Below are 9,299 nucleotides of genomic sequence, written 5' to 3'. Positions count from 1 at the left end.
GTTGATGAATAAAGCAACATGCCGTAGCTTGTTCTTTTTCAGAACAAGTGTTGTTTTCATTTATGGTTTCAAGAATGCCCATTGATTTAAGATGCATTTTTACTTTTATAACCCATGGCATGTAGTTGTTTCCAGTTGATTCTAAAGGAGTAAATTTAAGCTTTTCCAGATTCGACATTTTCTATTATCAAAAATTAAAACAAACATCATGATAAATTAGAGTCAATTTATATTCATAAGTATATAAACATTAAACATAAATTTAATATAACATAAATGATAAGTAGGTGACAGTGTCGACCATGTGTAAGCAATCATAAATAAATGTTATATAACAAAAATATAAATATTAGTAAACATAAATGAAAATTTGGCGACAGTGTCGACCATATATTTTTTCAGGTGGTATAACCGACCTATATCATTCTGGTGGTATAACCGACCATATATCATTTTGGTGGTATAACCGACCATATATCATTTTGGTGGTATAACCGACCATATATCATTTTGGTGGCAGAGCCAACCATATTTAGTATTAAGATTATCGTGCTGATAACGTGTTATAATTCAGTAGGCTTATAACTACCTTTAGTGGTTTGATTCTTGATGTTATAATTCAGTAGGCTTATAACTACCTTTAGTGGTTTGATTCTTGATGTTATAATTCAGTAGGCTTATAACTACCTTTAGTGATTTGATTCTTGATTTAGAATACTAATAATGAAGTGTAAGAACAAAGATGATAATGGAGAGAAAGAAAGAAACACTTTGTAAGTGTGAGAAATGGTGCAAGTTTAATGCTTGCATTCATGAGTATTTATAGCCTAAAATCTCAATATAAAAATACATACTTTGTGTACCAAAATTGACTATATGTATACACCAAAATTGACTATCCATATCTATATTATTATTATTATTATAACAGTTTTGAAGTTTTTGTTTAGTTATTATACACGTGAAGAGAAGCTATAGGCTTTTTGTGTTCTTATTTTATTTTCGTTTTAATCACGATTCTTTACGTTATTAGTTATACTACTAAAAAAACTTAATACCAACCTCATCATCAAAAACTTAGATGCTACAACTCAAACGTTACTACTACCAGTGTATCTAAAAAAAATCTACAATTAACCTTTGTATCAACACTAAAAATCATTAACCAAATATTATATGCGCTTTAAGTAATAAAAATCATTTTTTATCAAAGAAATAACTTCATTAAGAATTGAAAAAACTTATATTTGAAGTTTAAACAAATGGATGATAAAGTTTAAACAGAGCAACACATCAAAGTTCTTTATAAGAGTTTAATTCGTGTATACATTTGAATGGATGCACTGTACTTGATATTAAATCCCACAATTACAAACCATTACAAACCATATTCACAAAATTTTATCTCATCCAGAAGAAACAATTTTAGGCCCAAATGTGAACCCATAATGGATGCAATAACAGATGTAGAATGCATTTATGATGTTGGGTCAGGGTCATATTTCTAAAAATGGGTTGCAAGTGCTAAGACTAAATGTACATGAATAACATATTTACATACAGTTTTCTTTGTATGTAAATAGAGATGTTTATGTAAGGATATTAGGACCCAAAACAACGCAAGTGATTCAACAAGATCACTCACCGATAGTAATTCTACAAGATTACTAACCCATTTAATGAACGAAAGATTATAAATGCAAGAAATGTAAATCGACACAAGAGATAATGTGGTTATATGCAATCGTTGTGATTGCTTTAGTTCACGGACCAACTAGAGAATGTATTACTGAATATTTGTGGTGTGTTACAATGAGTTACAAGAGGGTCTATTTATAGAATGATTTAAGGAGTAAGCTAAAAACAATTCCTTGAAGCTTCATGTGAGTTTCCTGACAGCTTCATGGAAGCTACATGTGAATTTCCTCACAACTTCGTGGAAGCTACATGTGAGTTTTCTAACAACTTCGTAGAAGCTACATGTGAGTTTCATAACAACTTCGTGGAAGCTTCGTGTGAGTTTCCTGAAATCTTCCCTCTAATTGTTTAAAGTTCTCCATATCTCCAACAATCTCCCACTTGGAGACTTTGAACAAACCCAACCTTCGTCAACCCAAAATATCAACGATCTAACCAAGAACGTTAAACCACCAGTATACCGCCAAACTCCATTTGGGACACGCACACTCAACACATACTTCGGATGAGCAGACTTTCGATACAAGGTCCTCAACACTACTTGTTAGAATTGAAACATTAACTCTCTAATTCTCTAGTTGGGGTCTTCTCTCATCAATTCATTAGAAGACCAATTGAGGTAATGCAAAACCTCAATTTCTCTGTCGTAACAACCTTAGTAAACATATCAGCAGGATTCTTCGTACCAAGGATTTTCTCCAATAATAAAGTACCATCATTTATATGTTGTCGAATAAAATGATACCTTATATTGATGTGTTTCGTACGACTATGAAACACCGGATTCTTCCCAAGATGAACCGCACTTTGATTATCACAATTCAAGACGCAATAGTCTTGTCTTTTACCCAACTCACCTAAGAAGTTCTTCAACCAAACAAGCTCTTTAGAAGCTTCTGCAATAGCCATATATTCGGCCTCGGTAGTTGACAAAGCAACACTCTTTTGCAGTCGAGATATCCAACTAACCGTCGTCTTCCCTATTGTGAAAACATAGCCCGTAGTGCTTTTCCCCGAATCATCACATCCACCCAAATCAGCATCCGCATAACCCCTAAGTATGAGATTGTTTTTGGAGAAACACAATCCCATATTAGAAGTACCTTTCAAATAACGAAGCAACCATTTGACCGCTTCCCAATGCTCTTTCCCCGGATTAGACATATAACGACTTACAACTCCCACTGCTTGAGCAATATCGGGTCTTGTACAAACCATGGCATACATAATACTACCCACGGCCGATGCATATGAAACCTTTTCCATATCCGTTTTGTCTTCTTCCGTTTTAGGTGATTGACTTTTCGATAGCTTTATCGTGCTACTCAAAGGCATAGAACGAGCCTTTGAATTTTCCATGTTAAACCTCTCTACAACTTTCTCAATATATTTGGATTGAGACAAGTATAGAGTACCCTTCACACGATCACGCACAATACTCATGCCAAGTATTTGCCTAGCACCATCAAGATCTTTCATCTCGAATTCACGGGAAAGTAATCCCTTCAACTTGTTAATTTCGGACATGTTGGAACCTGCAAGTAACATGTCATCAACATACAACAATAAGATTATATAAGAAGACTTGAGTTTCTTCAAGTAGCAACAGTGATCCGCTTCACATCTTAAGAAACCAATCTTCTTTATAAAATCATCAAACTTCAAGTACCATTGCCGAGGTGCTTGCTTCAATCCATACAAACTTTTCTTTAGCTTACAAACCCACTTCTCTTTACCCTTTACCTCAAAGCCCTCGGGTTGCCTCATATAGATCTCTTCATCAAGGTTACCATGTAAGAATGCGGTCTTCACATCTAGTTGCTCTAGATGTAAGTCCTCGGATGCAACCATAGAAAGTACCAAACAAATAGTAGTCATCTTCACCACCGGTGAAAATATCTCTTGGTAGTCAACTCCTTTCTTTTGTTGAAAGCCTTTAACCACCAAACGAGCCTTGTACCTTTTCTTGCCATCCAACTCATTCTTGATTCGATACACCCATTTACTTTGCAACGCCCTTTTATCATGAGGTAATTTCACTAGTGACCAAGTTTTATTCTTCTTAAGTGACCCCATCTCTTCTTTCATGGCAAGCTCCCATTGTATGGATTCTTTTGTCTTCCTTGCCTCAAAGTAACTTTCGGGTTCACCATTCTCGGTATAGAGCAAGTAGTTTGCTGATGGAGAATACCTAGGATTAGGTTTGGGCACTCTAGTCGAGCGTCTTAGTGTAGGAGCAACCGAAATGGTTGGACCGGTTTCATTTGTGTCCTCCTCATCACTAGAACTCGCACTATTTTCGGAATCATCACCGCTTTCCGAATCATTTCCATCATTAGCATTTTCTGACGCCTCACCGTTAATTGACAATTCATTGTTACCCGTACTCCCACTAGAACCTGCAAGATCATCAATAGAAACATCGTCAAAAGTAACATGACCCGGTTTAGGACTCCCCGTTTCCGGTTTGCCATAAACCGAATCTTCATCAAAGGTAACATCACGAGAACGAATCACTTTTCTAGCTTCGTTATCCCAACAACGATAACACATTTCATCCGATCCGTAGCCTACAAAAATACACTTCTTTGACTTAGCTTCAAGCTTGTTTCTATCCGCATCTTTGGTCTTCACATAAGCATTACACCCAAAGATCCTAAGGTGACTATAACTCACCTTCTTACCTTGCCATTCTTCCTCGGGAATTTGGAAACCCAACGGTGTTGAGGGTCCCCTATTTATCAAATAAGCCGCCGTATTAACCGCATCTGCCCAAAACATCTTAGGCAAACCGGCATGTAGTCTCATACTCTTAGCCCTTTCATTTAACGTACGATTCATACGTTCAGCGACCCAAATTGTGTTGCGGTGTCTCCGGTACCGTTTTCAACATTCTAATACCGAGCTTTGCACAATGGTCTTTAAACTCAAGACTACCATATTCCCCTCCATTATCCGACTTCAAGCACTTGACTTTCAAATTAGTCTCATTTTCTACCATAGCTTTCCACTTCACAAATGTATTAAATACATCAGATTTAGCTTTAAGAAAATAAACCCATACATTTCGAGTGGAGTCGTCAATGAAGGTGACATAATAGCGAGAACCTCCATGTAATTCTACATTGGTTGGACCAAACACATCCGTATGAACAAGCTCCAATTTCTCCAACTTAGGAGCATTTCCCGATTTCCCAAAAGTCACCTTCTTTTGCTTCCCATATACACATGGTTCGCAAAATCCAAGTTCTACCTTTTTCAAATCTGGAATTCTCCCACTCGAAACAAGCATCTTCATACCCTTCTCACTCATATGCCCGAGTCTTCGGTGCCATAGAGTTGATTCGGACTCAACATTAACCGTAGCAACCACCGTGTCTTCATCAAACACTTCAACCATATAAAGAGTTCCCCTTTTATGTCCACGAGCCACGACACAACTACCCTTAACCACCTTCCATTGGCGGTTTTCAAAAGTAACCGCGTTACCTTCATCATCTAATTGACCAACCGAAATAAGTTTTCTTTTTTAATTTAGGAATGTACCTTACGTTTTTCAAGGTCCAATTAGAGCCAAGAGTAGTCTTCAATACAACATCTCCAATGCCCTCTATATTGAGTTGTTTGTCGTCCGCCAATCTCACCTTGCCTTGATATGGACGAAAATTCTTCATCATGCTTTTGACATGAGTAGCATGAAACGAAGCTCCCGAATCCAAAATCCAAGACTCCATAGAATTTTCAACACTACATAAAAGTGCATCATCACTTTCTTCCTCGGTCAAGTTCACATCTTTCGCCGGACCATTTTTACAATTCCTTTGAAAGTGTCCTTTTTGATTGCAACCTCAACAAACAGCTTCACTTCTATCTTTCGATGGATACCTCTTCTTAGACTTCTTTCTACCCTTCTTCTCACCACGATCAAATTTCCTACCACGGTTGTCGGTACTTAACAAAGAACCGGATGTCGATTCCCCCGAGTTTCTCCTACGAGTATCTTCACCAAGAATCAAATCCCTTATTCCTTCAAACGCTAGCTTAGTAGTTCCCGTAGAGCTACTAACTGCGGTAACCGTACCCGACCAACTTTCCGGTAATGATGAAAGAAAGATTAGTGCCTTTAACTCATCATCAAACACAATATCTACCGATGCTAACCTCGATATGATGTTGTTGAACTCGTTGATATGATCCGTTGCACTCGTACCTTCCTTCATCTTCGTATTGAACAATTGTCGCATGAGAAAAACCTTATTAGAAGCGGTAGGTTTCTCATACATGTTAGAGAGTGCTTTCAAGCAAGCAAACGTCGTCTTCTCATTCACAACGTTGTATGCAACGTTCTTAGAAAGTGAAAGACGAATCGCACCCAAAGCTTGACGATCCAAAAGCGTCCAATCGGCATCGCTCATGCTTTCGGGCTTGGTCTCTAACAGAGGTTGATGTAGCTTCTTTTGATATAAGTAATCTTCAATTTGCATCTTCTAAAAGCCAAAGTCTCTCCCATCGGATCAGTCGATTCTAAACTTTCCGTCTTCCGCCATCGTACCCAAAGTCGAAACCTTGAGCTCTGATACCAGTTGTAAAGATATTAGGACCCAAAACAACGCAAGTGATTCAACAAGATCACTCACCGATAGTAATTCTACAAGATTACTAACCCACTTAATGAACGAAAGATTATAAATGCAAGAAATGTAAATCGACACAAGAGATAACGTGGTTATATGCAATCGTTGTGATTGCTTTAGTCCACGGACCAACTAGAGAATATATTTACTGAATATTTGTGGTGTGTTACAATGAGTTACAAGAGGTTCTATTTATAGAATGATTTAAGGAGTAAGCTAAAAACAATTCCTTGAAGCTTCATGTGAGTTTCCTGACAGCTTCATGGAAGCTACATGTGAATTTCCTCACAACTTCGTGGAAGCTACATATGAGTTTTCTAACAACTTCGTAGAAGCTACATGTGAGTTTTCTAACAACTTCGTGGAAGCTTCGTGTGAGTTTCCTGGAATCTTCCCTCTAATTGTTTAAAGTTCTCCATATCTCCAACAGTTTATGTCATTAAGAATTACCACATATTTCTAAAATGGGTTTATTATACAGTTTCTTTGTATGAGTAGCTTCAAACTGTACATGAATAAGTTACTCCGTTATGAAATTAGTCCGAAGCCCATCGGTTTTTGCTTGCATTTCATCATGAAGTTCTCTGAACGCTTCCAATCTCTGCGATCACCTAAATGAAAGCACATACAAAGTCACTTTTTTTCTACAATAACGGTAATTTGTAGAACCCAAAAAAAAAATTCGATTATTAATTACATGTACAAAGAGTTACATTATTTTCCGAAACTCGAAAATCCATAATACAAAGCATATCGTAAAGCAGGCAGAAGAAACATATGTAAAACTCACGATGTTCTCATTCGCCAATCGAAACCCAATGTTCTTGTTATCATTATAGCATAACCCACTACAACAAACTGCAAAAATATTAAAAAAAAAAATTTATCATCATGTACATATATAAATTGTTTTTGCAAGAATTCAAAGAAGAAAAAAACTAACCGGATCTTATCGCAATAATTATAATATTGCTTCTTGATCTTCTTCTCAAATCTTTGAACCTTTCTATCAACTAAACGCTTAGAAGTTGTCTACAAATATATCAACACATGGTAATTCAGTTAACAATCAATAAAGATCTCCATTTCTTACGAAAAAAATTGTGAATCTCAAAACTTTCAAATCTTTAAACATCTATCTCGGCACATGCACATAGCTATATGTTTGACTCTGCCTATCACAGATATTAAATAACCTATCGTATAATGATTCTGTGATCATCAAAAAATTCTGTTATATGATTGGACTTTTACCAAAAAATAACCTATGATTTACTTACCAATGCAATCACGAAGAGTCGGATATATTCATCACATAACATTGGATCTGGAATCAACTCATCAGAATACTCTAATCAAGAATGAAAGTGAACCTGAGATGAAATCTGCTGCAAAAACAGAGAATATAAGTGGCCAAGTAAAACTTCATAAAACCCATGAACGCAATATCAAAAGTATAATCGAAAGAAGATAAATCAATCTTTGAACCATTAAAAAAGAATGCTTACTTGAAAAGTAACCTTACATCAGTTGAAAGGGTTTTTTGAGATCAACATATGACCAATATCTCCCTATCCACTTTAAAAAAATAACTCCCTATCCACTTGAAAAATAAACACCTGCATATTATTTTACTATACGATCTATACCATCTCGTGATATACCATCTCGTGATGCCTCCTACATTTCGTCAATTATTACTCAATTACAATAGCAATAGTAACAAAAAATTTTAGAAAACCATTTGTTTTTTTTACTTTAATTCAAATTTCCCATTAGGCAAACTAATAATCCAAAATCTTAAAATCTATAAGTATAATATTCAAGATCTTGAAGGGAAAGTGAAAATGTAATTTGCACAAAAAAGTGGCAGTTCACCAAACCCAATTTAAGCAAAGACAAAGTTATTACCACTATAAAACGCAAATCGCTACTGTCACCACTCACCAGGTTAACGGTGGTTAACAAAAATCTTCGTCATCGCAACCATATTTATGATTTCTACGTCCATGTAAAGATTCGTGAAGAGTAAACCCTAAATTAACTTGGTTGATTTTACCTCTGCGTTTTGAAGTAGAAATTCGAAGTTCAAACCCAAAAATTTACAAATTTGTAACAGATGTGTAGCTTTACCTGCTAGATCGACGGTGGAGACGTTAATGGTCCTTGTGAAGGAGTAGGTTACAGGTGGAGTAGACGACGTCAGCTGCGCCGAAAAAGATGATGATGACGAATACGATTCCGCTGGTTGTGACTGAATGGATTACAGGCGAAGAACCAGACGGTATCATGCCGGAGATGGTGGGTGATGTAGGCGATGGTGATGGAGAGGGTGATGGTAGATGGTGATCGAGACTCTACAAATCGCCAGAAGGCTCGAATTTGCAATATGATTTCAGTTTAGTTTAGGGTTTTGAGAGAAGCTGAAGGGAGTGGCGTAGAAGGAGAAGAAAAGGGGAAAAAGGCTACAGTGTAACAGGGATTTTGGGGGATGGGGCATGCTTCTGTTGGATGGCGCTAACGGTAGGTAGTATAGTTAGTAACTAGTTTTTAGGCTGCCCGCTTCGCCAGTCCAAATAATAAATTTTGATTAAATAACATGTTTGGTTTTTCGGGTTACAAATTCATATTTAAAATAGCGTTATGTATATACAGAAGCAAAATAGCTACGATTTGTTTGTGTAGGTACATTACATACATAGCGGGAGTGCTAGTCTGCATAGTATACATACATTATATAGATACGCAAAAGATAGACAAAAGAGCTTGTGTTTTGTTCTTTTTTGTTTATTGGTGTGCATGGTCAGGAAATACTCTTCGTTTTGTGTCGGTGTTGCTTATTTGTGCTTCTTTTTATGGTAAACGTGTCAGAAACGTCATTCAAAAAATAGAATTTGCACCATTATAGGAATACATAATCACTACTTCGAAGACAAACAACAAACATACCTTTGCCTTGTGAGTGCT

General features: G+C 36.5%; 1 long non-coding RNA gene across 3 annotated transcripts; it reads right to left on the bottom strand.

Moving 5' to 3' along the window:
* Window positions 1–6,447: 6,447 nt before the first annotated feature.
* LOC139862464 (uncharacterized) lies at window positions 6,448–8,841 on the bottom strand. 3 transcript variants are annotated; one of them, XR_011764190.1, is made up of 5 exons: window positions 8,466–8,841; window positions 7,613–8,393; window positions 7,276–7,364; window positions 7,123–7,190; window positions 6,448–6,943 (listed from the first exon to the last, which is right to left on the bottom strand). It is a non-coding gene; the product is annotated as an uncharacterized lncRNA (long non-coding RNA). The 3 variants fall into 3 exon arrangements; XR_011764191.1 differs by having other exon boundaries at window positions 7,613–8,367; XR_011764189.1 differs by having other exon boundaries at window positions 7,613–8,841.
* Between the last annotated feature and the right edge of the window lie 458 nt (window positions 8,842–9,299).

The sequence above is a fragment of the Rutidosis leptorrhynchoides genome, chromosome 8, assembly GCF_046630445.1.
Source record: "Rutidosis leptorrhynchoides isolate AG116_Rl617_1_P2 chromosome 8, CSIRO_AGI_Rlap_v1, whole genome shotgun sequence".
NCBI lineage: Eukaryota > Viridiplantae > Streptophyta > Magnoliopsida > Asterales > Asteraceae > Rutidosis > Rutidosis leptorrhynchoides.
The sequence above is the reverse complement of the archived record's forward strand: the minus strand, read 5'-3'. Positions and strand labels throughout refer to the sequence as shown.